The following is a 10,921-nucleotide window of genomic DNA, read 5'->3' as shown; positions in this document are numbered from 1 at the left end:
AAAGTACTTGAAAGAAATCACATTTGTATTGGACACAGACAGGCTGCTCTCCTTGTTGCTATTCTCTAAACAGTGCAGTATAAAACCGCTTAACAGCATTTACGCTGTGTTAGGCATTGCATTACAGCACCAAAACTATTCAATAGCATTTATGTTGTATTAGATAATTCAGAGATGAAGTTCATGAGAAGCAGGCACAGGCCGCACGTTACCAGTAGAAGGGACTTGAGCGCCTCTGGATTTGGGTACCTTACTGGGCAGAGGGTTCTGGAACTAATTCCTCCCTCATGTTGATGGATGGCTCTGTGGGATGTGTGTGTGGGGGGTGGGGCAAGAAATATTTTAAGAGCCTGTCTTCCAAATTCTTTGGGGCTCAGAGGCAGGGTAGGCTCTGGGGAGGTCTGATCTTGCAGATGAAATCTGAAGGCTATCCAGGAGGAGAACGCTATGCCTTGAGGGACTACCTTCCGTCAAGATCTTCAGCTGTTCTTGCAGAAGACCACGGTTCAGTTCACTCCCACATGGTAGCACACAGCCATCCTTAACTCCAGGCCCAGGGTATCATATGCCCTCCTCTGGCCTCTGCAGGCACCAGCCACACGTGCAGTGCTCATATATATATATATATGCAGGCAAAATACTATGCACATAAACCAAGAATAATTAACATTTACTTTAAGATCAGAGAAGGTTACATGATGGCCTGTGGTCCTCACTAAGGGAAGGGTTAAACATCTATAGCTTGTGAGGTAACTCGTTATGCACTGGTCCTGCCCTGCATCTCAGCCCTGACTCCTGTGTGTTTGACTTTCTTTGTTGCTTTAGGTATGTTAGGCTGGACAAAAAGACTATTCAGGCCTGGGGATGGAACCTAGGGTCTTCAGTAAAGCAGGCAGAAAGCTGTCTTTGTCTTAGTATTTCTATTGCTGTAATAAAATATCATGGCCGAAAGCAACTTGGGAAGGAAAGGATCTATTTGAGCTTATAGTTCCATACCGGAGCTCATCATCAAAGGATTGCAGGGCAGGAATTCAAGGCAAGAACCTGGAGGTAGCAAATGAAGCATAAACCAAAGAGAAATGGGTCACTTCTTAGCCCTCGGTCAGTCTGCTTTCTTATGAACCCCAGGACCTGGGCGGTGACATCACTCACAGTAGGTTGGACCCTCCCACATCCATGCCGACAGGCTTGCCTATAGCCCAGTCTTCAGGAGGCATGTCCTCAGGTGTGGTTCCCCCCTTCTAAGATAACTCGAGCTTGTGTCAAGTTGGCAGCAAACTATCCAGGACAGCCTCTGAATGCCATCTGTCAACACTTCTGTTTCAAAAGTGACCGGTTCCATCTCTCTTAAATAACTGCTAAGAACCGGCTGCCCAGCTGCGTTCTGCAAACTTTGAAAGCAAGAGACATATTTTTGAGGTATAATTATTTAAGATACATTTTTATACAGCAATATACAATAGATCTTGTGCCATAGGTAGTTTTGATGAGTATATTGAGGGTTGGGTATATTTACATTAAATATTTGGTTCTCTGTCAGGATGGAGAAGCTCTAATGATAGTGTTTGTGGTGAATAGTCAGTTTTGGTGGTGTAAATACTTCCACCATGGTAATTCTACGACTCTGACTCGAACCAACTTGCAAATGCCTTGGGATTGTAAAAAACTGATTTCAGAAGGTCTAAAGAACTCAGAAAAACCCAGACTTTTTACATCTGTGTGGCCAACCTCCAGGCCCGGATTCAGGCCAATTTTATCCACACACCCTACACTTCGAGTGTCCCTCTCTACTTGGTCCCTACACCCAAGCTAGGCTGACTTCTACCACCATAAAGAAGATCTTGTTGTCCTGGAACAGCTGTTCTTAGCCTGTGGTTTGTGACCCTCCCAACCATTGTGTAACACAGATATTTATTTTCATTATGACGTATAACAGCAAACTTACAGTTATGAAATAGCAACAAAAAATAATTTAATGGTCGGGGTCACCACAGCATGATGAACTGTATTAAAGCTCTGAAGCGTTAGGAAGGGTGAGAGCCACTGTTCTAGACCATTATGCAATGCAGTGTTCACAGTTTTAGTCTGAATCCCGCCAACCCCTGGTCAGATTGCACATTCACTCCAAACGTGCTCTCCCTGGCTGAGTGCTACCTCTCCTACCCAGTACTGTTTCACCGCACACCACAGAACCTTCTCCTGCTAAGGAGCACACAGTCTCTAGTGTTGAGATTCTCTGACCAAGCTCAAAAGTCCTGAGAAACTATAAAAGAAGATGTTCTCACACCCTTGACAAAAACCATTTCTGCCGGAGCTTTAGATTTCCCCGTGATAATGAAATGAGCACGGAACAAATAGTCAGTCCATGGCCTGGAGCCTCTGGTGGCAGAAGTTTGTTTCCAGTCCTTGTGCCCAAGGGGTAGATCATCTTTTGGAGGAGGCTCAGACTCAGTCATTCTAGAAAGAGGAAAGGCTATTCTAAAAAAAAAAAAAATACCTTACAGAGTTCTTGATTTTCATTTGACAAACCCATTTCAGAAATAGTTAACAACTTCAACAATATCCCCAACACCCATTTCTAGGTGATTTTTTTTGTAATTTAAAGTCTATTTATTATAGCAACCATCTAACTTTACATATTTGATTTTATCTTATGTGCATTATTTTATTTAAACTTTGGATCAGTACTGCACAAACATTCTTAATATATATATATATATATATATATTACAGATATCTATCTATCTATATCTTTATATATATATATATATATATATATATATATATATATATATATATATATATATCCCAAAATTATATGGTATTAACTTTCCTAAGCTCAAAAAGTTACGACCAGATTTCAGTCATTTAACTTGAGAATCCACGCTTTGTTCATGGCCACTCGAGGCCCGACGTTTGTACCTCAGCATGAGATGGAACACACGTTATTGAAGAGTAGCGTTTAAATTTGTTGGTTGCCGATTTGTCCTCTTGAGGGTGTCCTTTGCCTTACAGAAACTTTGTAATTTTATGAGGTCCCATTTGTCAATTCTTGCTCTTAGAGCATACACTATTGGTGTTCTGTTCAGAAACTTTCTCCCTGTACCGATGTCCTCAAGGGTCTTCCCCAGTTTCTTTTCTATTAGCTTCAGAGTGTCTGGCTTTATGTGGAGGTCCTTGATCCATTTGGAGTTGAGCTTAGTACAAGGAGACAAGGATGGATCAATTCGCATTCTTCTGCATGCTGACCTCCAGTTGAACCAGCACCATTTGTTGAAAAGGCTATCTTTTTTCCATTGGATGTTTCAGCCTCTTTGTCGAGGATCAAGTGGCCATAGGTGTGTGGGTTCATTTCTGGATCTTCAATCCTGTTCCATTGATCCTCCTGCCTGTCACTGTACCAATACCATGCAGTTTTTAACACTATTGCTCTGTAGTATTGCTTGAGGTCAGGGATACTGATTCCCCCAGATTTTCTTTTGTTGCTGAGAATAGTTTTAGCTATCCTGGGTTTTTTGTTGTTCCAGATGAATTTGATAATTGCTCTTTCTAACTCTGTGAAGAATTGAGTTGGGATTTTGATGGGTATTGCATTGAATCTGTATATTGCTTTTGGCAAAATGGCCATTTTAACTATATTGATTCTACCGATCCATGAGCATGGGAGGTTTTCCCATTTTTTGAGGTCTTCTTCCATTTCCTTCTTCAGAGTCTTGAAGTTCTTGTCATACAGATATTTCACATGTTTGGTAAGAGTCACCCCAAGATACTTTATACTGTTTGTGGCTATTGTGAAGGGGGTCTTTTCCCTATTTTCTTTCTCAGCCTGCTTATCCTTTGAGTATAGGAAGGCCACTGATTTGCTTGTGTTGATTTTATAACCTGCCACCTTGCTGAAGTTGTTTATCAGCTGTAGGAGCTCTCTAGTGGAGTTTCTTCACCAATCCTACATCAGATAGAGGGCTAATATCCAATATATATAAAGAACTCAAGAAGTTAGACTCCAGAAAACGAACAACCCTATTAAAAATGGGGTACAGAGTTAAACAAAGAATTCTCACCTGAAGAACTTCGGATGGCGGAGAAGCATCTTAAAAAATGCTCAACTTCATTAGTCATTAGGGAAATGCAAATCAAAACAACCCTGAGATTTCATCTTACACCAGTCAGAATGACTAAGATTAAAAATTCAGGAGACAGCAGGTGTTGGCGAGGATGTGGAGAAAGAGGAACACTCCTCCACTGCTGGTGGGGTTGCAAATTGGTACAACCATTCTGGATATCAGTCTGGCGGTTCCTCTGAAAACTGGGCACCTCACTTCCAGAAGATCCTGCTATACCACTCCTGGGCATATACCCAGAGGATTCCCCACCATGTAATAAGGATACATGCTCTACTATGTTCATAGCAGCCCTATTTATAATTGCCAGATGCTGGAAAGAACCCAGGTGTCCCTCAATAGAAGAGTGGATGCAAAAAATGTGGTATATCTACACAATGGAGTACTATTCAGCCATTAGAAACAATGAATTCATGAAATTATTAGGCAAATGGATGGAGCTAGAGAACATCATACTAAGTGAGGTAACCCAGACTCAAAAGGTGAATCATGGTATGCACTCACTAATAAGTGGATATTAACCTAGAAAACTGGAATACCCAAAACATAATCCACACATCAAATGAGGTACAAGAAGAAAGAGGAGTGGCCCCTGGTTCTGGAAAGACTCAGTGAAGCAGTATTCGGCAAAACCAGAACGGGGAAGTGGGAAGGGGTGGATGGGAGGACAGAAGAGAAGGGGGCTTACGGGACTTCCGGGGAGTGGGGGGCTAGAAAAGGGGAAATCATTTGAAATGTAAATAAATTATATCGAATAAAAAAATTAAAAAAAAATTTCACCCTTGTTTCACAAGTACCCAATAAAAGGGAGCAAATTCAATTTTGTTGGCAAGGCAGCAAAAACATTATGAACTGTAGATGGCGCTGTTTCCATACTTTAGTAATGGGAAACACCTATGACCACCAGGGGGTGCTTGTTGCGCCTGGATAATTAGTTGCCAGATCCTGACTGACCAAGAAATGAAAGCCAGCATATTTCTTTCCTCTGTACAGGGACACAGTTTCATCTCCTAGGACTCTGAGCAGCTAGGTTCCTAAGCGTGCAGGTTTAGTCCACGAGGCACTTCCGACAGCCGGTGCTCGGTTCTCCTGCAGCAGCCCGTGGGAAGAGCCCTCTCTTCCCTTCATCCCCCTGGTCCTCTGAGGTATGCCTTTGATCCCACACACCCCAGTTCAAGATCATTTCACAATGGTATCATATCCTACTTCTTATTCTTTTTCCATTCTCAGAGGTGAGAGAGGGCGCCAGACCTTGGAAAAGCAGGCATGAAGGGCGTTTCCGAAGCTAAGCACAATGAACAACGGGGGCGTCCCCGCTCCACCCTGGGAGTTGTCTGTCAGCGCAAGACTGCAGCGGAGATGCAGAGATGCAGTCTCTGAACACGCCATCCAGGGCTGGCATGAATTGCTCGCATTGTTTAGAGAGTTAACCGCGGGATACATATGCTAAGTGAAGTAAATTGGCAATAGAAAGTCAGAGCTTGCATGAATCCACTTACCTCAGTGAGGTATGGAAGCCAGTGAAATGAAACATAAAATTCAAGGCATTTCCCCTAAAACTGCCCTCCATCTGGCCCTGGCAGGGGCTGGGGGTAGGAGTGGAGATAGGCTGACAGCATCCTCCATCTTTAAGTCGCTCTAGTTAGGAGTATCCAGGAGACCCTCCTTTGACCTCCATAGGGTTTTGACTGAGAAGCTCATTTCCTAAGGGCAGGAGAGAAGAGGGGAAAATTCTTCACATCAGGAATAGATGTGAAGTGAGTCAGAGTAAGTCCGTTTAAATGTTAGAGAAGGATCTGCAGAACGGAGAAGAGCCTAAGAAAATGCTACCTTTAAAAAAAGGCTCATCGCTGTGTTCCTGATATAAAGCCTTTGTGTTTAATGCACATAATCTTGTGAGTTTAGATATTTGTTACATATGACCCATCCCTACAGTCAAGGTAAGTGCCACGCCCACCATCTCCCCAAGTTTCCTTATGCTTGTTATTTTTGCGTGTGTGATAAAAACACTGAGATGAGATCCGCCCCTTTAACATACTTCTGAGTGCACAAGGCCACATCTTGACACCTTAGGTGTTACAGGGGACAGATGTCCAGCACTTACACATCTTCTGCAGCTGTAGACATCCTTACACCCGATGGCAAGTCCCCGCTTCTCTTTTCCAAAGCCTCTGGTGGCCACCACTCTATTTTCTGCTTTCCCAAGATTGGCAGCCAGAGACACCTTCTGTAAGCAGAGTCACACAGCCGCACTGTCCTTCATGGCTGAATCACATCATACAGCAGAGTGACTTCCAAGTGGGTACGTGTCATACACGATAGGATCTCCTTCTAGAACATACCTCGTCCAAGTCTCTGCCCTTTTGTAGGGAGATAGAAGAGGGCAGGAAGGCGGAAAGCACAATAGCCACAGACTCACTCTCTGACAGCTTTTGAAGCGTGCGTGGGTCCCGACGACAGCCTGCGATGCAGACAAAGAAGAGCGGAGAACTGGCAGGCAGGTTCAGTGCTCCCCAGGGCTGCTTATTAGTCGTGGAGTACGGGCAGGATAGCCAAGTGTGTCAGTTTGTTGAGAGTACCTTACTATACTGTATTGCACGATACTGTTCTGTTGGAGTGGATATACAGACGTCTGCCTCCGCTGCAAGGTCCCTTTATAGACATCTGTCCCATGCATCTGAAACTTACACTCTACGCAATTATTTTTCTGTCATCTGGCTAGATCTACCTATAAATTCTCTTTTTCCCAAGGGCTCACTCACTCTAACGTTTGTCTTCAGGACACAGCCTGAGGATCAAAACCTAGCGTACAGCAGCCCACTCCAGTCCACAGGTATTTGCTGAGTGGGGAGGGAAGAGAAAACCGCACATCGTTTTATACTTTTAAGCTGTGTGGACATCTTACTAGAATAAAGCAATTGGTCTGATGCCTTTCCATCACACACACACACACACACACACCCTGTTGCAAACTCTCTGTCTCCCATCCTTCTTTTTCCCTCTTACGTTTTTTTCCTTCTGCCTTTCTTGGTCTGGAGTCAGGGTCTCATTACATGGTCTAGGCTTGTCTTGAACCCATGAACCCCTGGCATTACCCTTCCCAGTGCCGGGATTATAGACACATCCCACCACACCTACCAACAGGTTAATTCTTGCAGAGTGCTGGACTCAGGAGGCTCGGCTTGCAATTGTAGGTCCAAGGTTCCGGTCCCTCAAATATCTTCTTTTAAGTTAATGCTGCAAAATGTCAAAACAAGCTTTTAATGAGAAGGGACACGGACAGGGGGATACTTAACTTGGGGTGCTTAGTTTGCCTAGGTCATAGAGAGGTCTCTCGTCAAATGGGTTCACAGCTTGCCTGGGGGTCCTCCCCCAACAAGCAGTTAGAAAGCACAGGCTTTCTGATCTGGGGATGATCTCTGTGGGCACATGTACACTTTCTGTCTCATGCCCTTTCCCAATTCATGCAGAGGCAGGGCACCCCCCTGAGAGGAGGGGAGTGTGGGACATTGCAGGGGTGTGGCAGAGGCAAAGTTGTATTAACTTGTCAGTACCTGGGGGACAGATCTAGGTTCGGTGGCCAGGCACGCGCACACTCTCCTTGAGCTGAAGGCGCTGCTGGGCTGTGAAGAGTAGAGTTGGGTAAAGAGTGTCTTTTTGGTTTTTTTTAAGTAAGCATACACATTCTTTCCCTCTATTTCTCACTGTCCTCACTATTTCTTCCTAAGAAGGAAGGGACAGCTCTCCCTCTGCAGCAGTAGGACACATGGCGGAGCATGGGCTGGGAACTGCCTGGGTTCAAATCCTGGCTTTGACTTTTGGCTGAGGCATCACATAAAGACATTCGTTCATTTTAAGCCTCTCGGTAGTGGCGCACGCCTGTAATCCCAGCACTCTGGGAGGCAGAGGCAGGCGGATTTCTGAGTTTGAGGCCAGCCTGGTCTACAGAGTGAGTTCCAGGACAGCCAGGGCTATACAGAGAAACCCTGTCTCGAAAAAACCAAATCCAAAAAACCAAAAACCAAACCAAACCAAACCAAACCAAAGCAAACCAAACCAAACCAAACCAAACCAAAACAAAACAAAACAAAACAAAACAAAACAAAACAAAACAAAGAAGTTCACTTTATGCCTGCAGTGAAGTCATCTGTTTTGTAACACAGGTCGCCTCAAAAGATGGTTGTGAAGTGAGGTAAATAGCTCAGGTGCTTCCAACAGCACTTGGCATTTAAAAGGCAAGAACTCAGCCATCAAGAGGCCGCTGCTCACCCGTGCCTCTCCTCTCCCAGCCTTTGATACAGTGCCTATTCCTCTCAAGAGTGCTCACTGGTATATGGAGACCCGCTGCTGTGACAGGTGACACCGAGGGAGATGCTGACCAAGAAGAGGTATGGTCTCTGTTCTCAAGGATCTGTGTGATAAGATGTGGAGCCGGAAGTCAAATGATTAAGCTAAAGAAGAATGCATGCTGAGGCACACATCAGCGCCATTACAGCACCGTTAGAGCAGGGCGGGCAGCGAGCAGCGGGAGGAGGAAGGCGTCCTGAAGAAGTCGGAACTTGATTTGCCACCAAAAGGCAGCAGAACGTGGGGGACAGATTTATGCCTTTTCCGCCCTGACAAGGATAACTCCCCGGCCTGCTTTTGCTTCCATGTCGCTATGGCAAGCACAACTCCTCTCACTGAGCTCAGGGGCGAGCCTCATAGGTAGATGCTGTGTGAGTGAGCTTAGACCATCACTACCTTTTAAACTGCAAGGAAAGGGGCCAAGGTATGGGGGCTGTCTCATTCTACTGAGTAGATATTCCCAAAGCAAATGTGGAATGACTTCCCCTTCTCCAAGTCTGCAATGACTCTTCTGTCCCATAGATGCAGAGGACTTGAGTTCGGGTCAGGAAACTCTACTCCTCTGAGCTGGTCTTGCCTTTCCTCAGAAGTTGATGAAGTACAAGGCACTATACATATGCCAGCCAGCCTCATAGTGAATAGCCACTTGTCTCCAGACCTGAGAGAGAGAGAGAGAGAGAGAGAGAGAGAGAGAGAGAGAGAGAGAGAGAGAGAGAGAGGAGGGAGGGAGGGAGGATTGTTACTTCAGAAGACACACCACTGTTGTGCATTATTGTATGAGATTTTCCCTGGGGAGACCCAACACATACATTTACTTACCCAAATTGGAAGTTCGTGACAGACCAAAGTACTGAAGTCCAGCTTGGTCAGTCAATGAGGTTTTTTTTGGGGGGGGTTACTTAGAAAAGTATGGGCCAGGGGTTACTTACAGGCAGCAGAAATTACTCAGGCAGCTGCATCACCAAGGCCCACCCCAGCCTGGGTGACAGCTCACAAAAGCTGGGACGCTGGAGCTCACTGAGGACTCCATACAGACAGCTCAACAGGTTGGAGAGCGCCCCTTCCAGGCACCTCAGCTGGTCCGAGCCTCTTCCAGGAAGACACCCTGGACTTGGTTTCTTCCCGAAAGGAAAGTTGGGCTGGTCTCTGCTTCTTCCGGGTGGGGGTGGGGTTGGCTGACTCTCAGTAGTTTTTTCTGTTTATACATCCAGCTGGGGAAGTGAATCTGATAAGTCCCCAGGGACTCCCTGAAGCTGTTTTGAGATGTTAACCTCTGTCTTGAAGGACTTTCCCTTTAGACTGAGTGTCTCAATCTTGGGAGAAACTGCTCCAGGGCATGCGCCCCACAGCCATAAACACGAGGTCCTGGGATTTTCTTCCCCTGGTTCTGTCTTGAAGTGGGCTCCAGCAAAGTAGAGTGAATTTAGATGCCACTTATAGGTTTTTGCCTCACTAGTGCAGTACGGACCCAGGGCAGAGCCCCTGTGGGCTCCCTACTTGATGGCTTGATCTGCGAGCTTAGAGAAGTTTCCTGGGATAGGAGCCCCATACTTGGTAGTTCTGAGCCAGCAAGCTTTGAAAGGGACAACTCAACAACAAGCAAGTGATTTCAATGAGAAACTGAAGGAGGGACAGGAGCCAAGGATGATAGCTGGTCCACGACTTTCCTAGGGGGATGTAAAGAAGTATCTATTTGCCCCAGATAGGAGGGTACTGACAGACTAAATGTACTGGCTGGTTTTGTGTGTCAACTTGATACAGAGCTTCAGTTGAGGAACTGCCTCCATGAGATCCAGCTGTAATTAGTGATCAAGGGGTGGGGGCAGGAGGGCCCCTTATGGGTGGTACCATCTCTGCACTGGTATTCTTGGGTTCTATAAAAAAGCAAGCTGAGTAAGCCAGGGGAAGCAAGTCAGTAAGTAATGTCCCTCCATGGCCTCTGCATCAGCTCCTGCTTCCTGACCTGCTTGAGTTCCAGTCTTGACTTCCTTTGGTGAAGAACAGCAATGTGGAAAGAGTAAGCTGAATAAACCCTTTCCTCCCCAACTTGCTTCTTGGTCACGATGTTTTGCAGGAATACAAGACTGCACTAACTGTACTAAGACATTAAAGAACTGACTAGAGAAAACTCAGCTTAGTGAACCAATGAATTTATTGGAGTTCCTTTCAAGAGGATGGGTGTCTCAAAGCCACCATACTCCAAGAAGTGCTGTGAGCAACGTATGGGTATCCACCATTGGAGAGTCTCTTGTGTATCATATGTGTAGCTAGCTATACAATGAAAGAGTCCTCCTGGGTGATGTCTGGGAGGGTACTCTACTGTCGAGTTCCCTTTGTAATGCAGGAAAAGGAAGAAATATGTGGGAATTTTGTGAAAGCTTTAGAGCTCTGACTCTGATTGTGAGAGACTTGTGTGGCACGCTGCTCCGATTCAGAAAGGCCACAGTTAAGTC

General features: G+C 45.4%; 1 long non-coding RNA gene across 1 annotated transcript; it reads right to left on the bottom strand.

Moving 5' to 3' along the window:
- Positions 1-2,361: 2,361 nt before the first annotated feature.
- Positions 2,362-6,577, bottom strand: LOC127690111 (uncharacterized). The gene is made up of 3 exons (XR_007978966.1): positions 6,226-6,577; positions 5,621-5,825; positions 2,362-2,457 (listed from the first exon to the last, which is right to left on the bottom strand). It is a non-coding gene; the product is annotated as an uncharacterized LOC127690111 (long non-coding RNA).
- Between the last annotated feature and the right edge of the window lie 4,344 nt (positions 6,578-10,921).

Source organism: Apodemus sylvaticus, chromosome 7, assembly GCF_947179515.1.
Source record: "Apodemus sylvaticus chromosome 7, mApoSyl1.1, whole genome shotgun sequence".
Classification (NCBI taxonomy): Eukaryota; Metazoa; Chordata; class Mammalia; order Rodentia; family Muridae; genus Apodemus; species Apodemus sylvaticus.
Note: the sequence above shows the minus strand (reverse complement) of the source record. Positions and strands in the feature narration are given on the sequence as shown.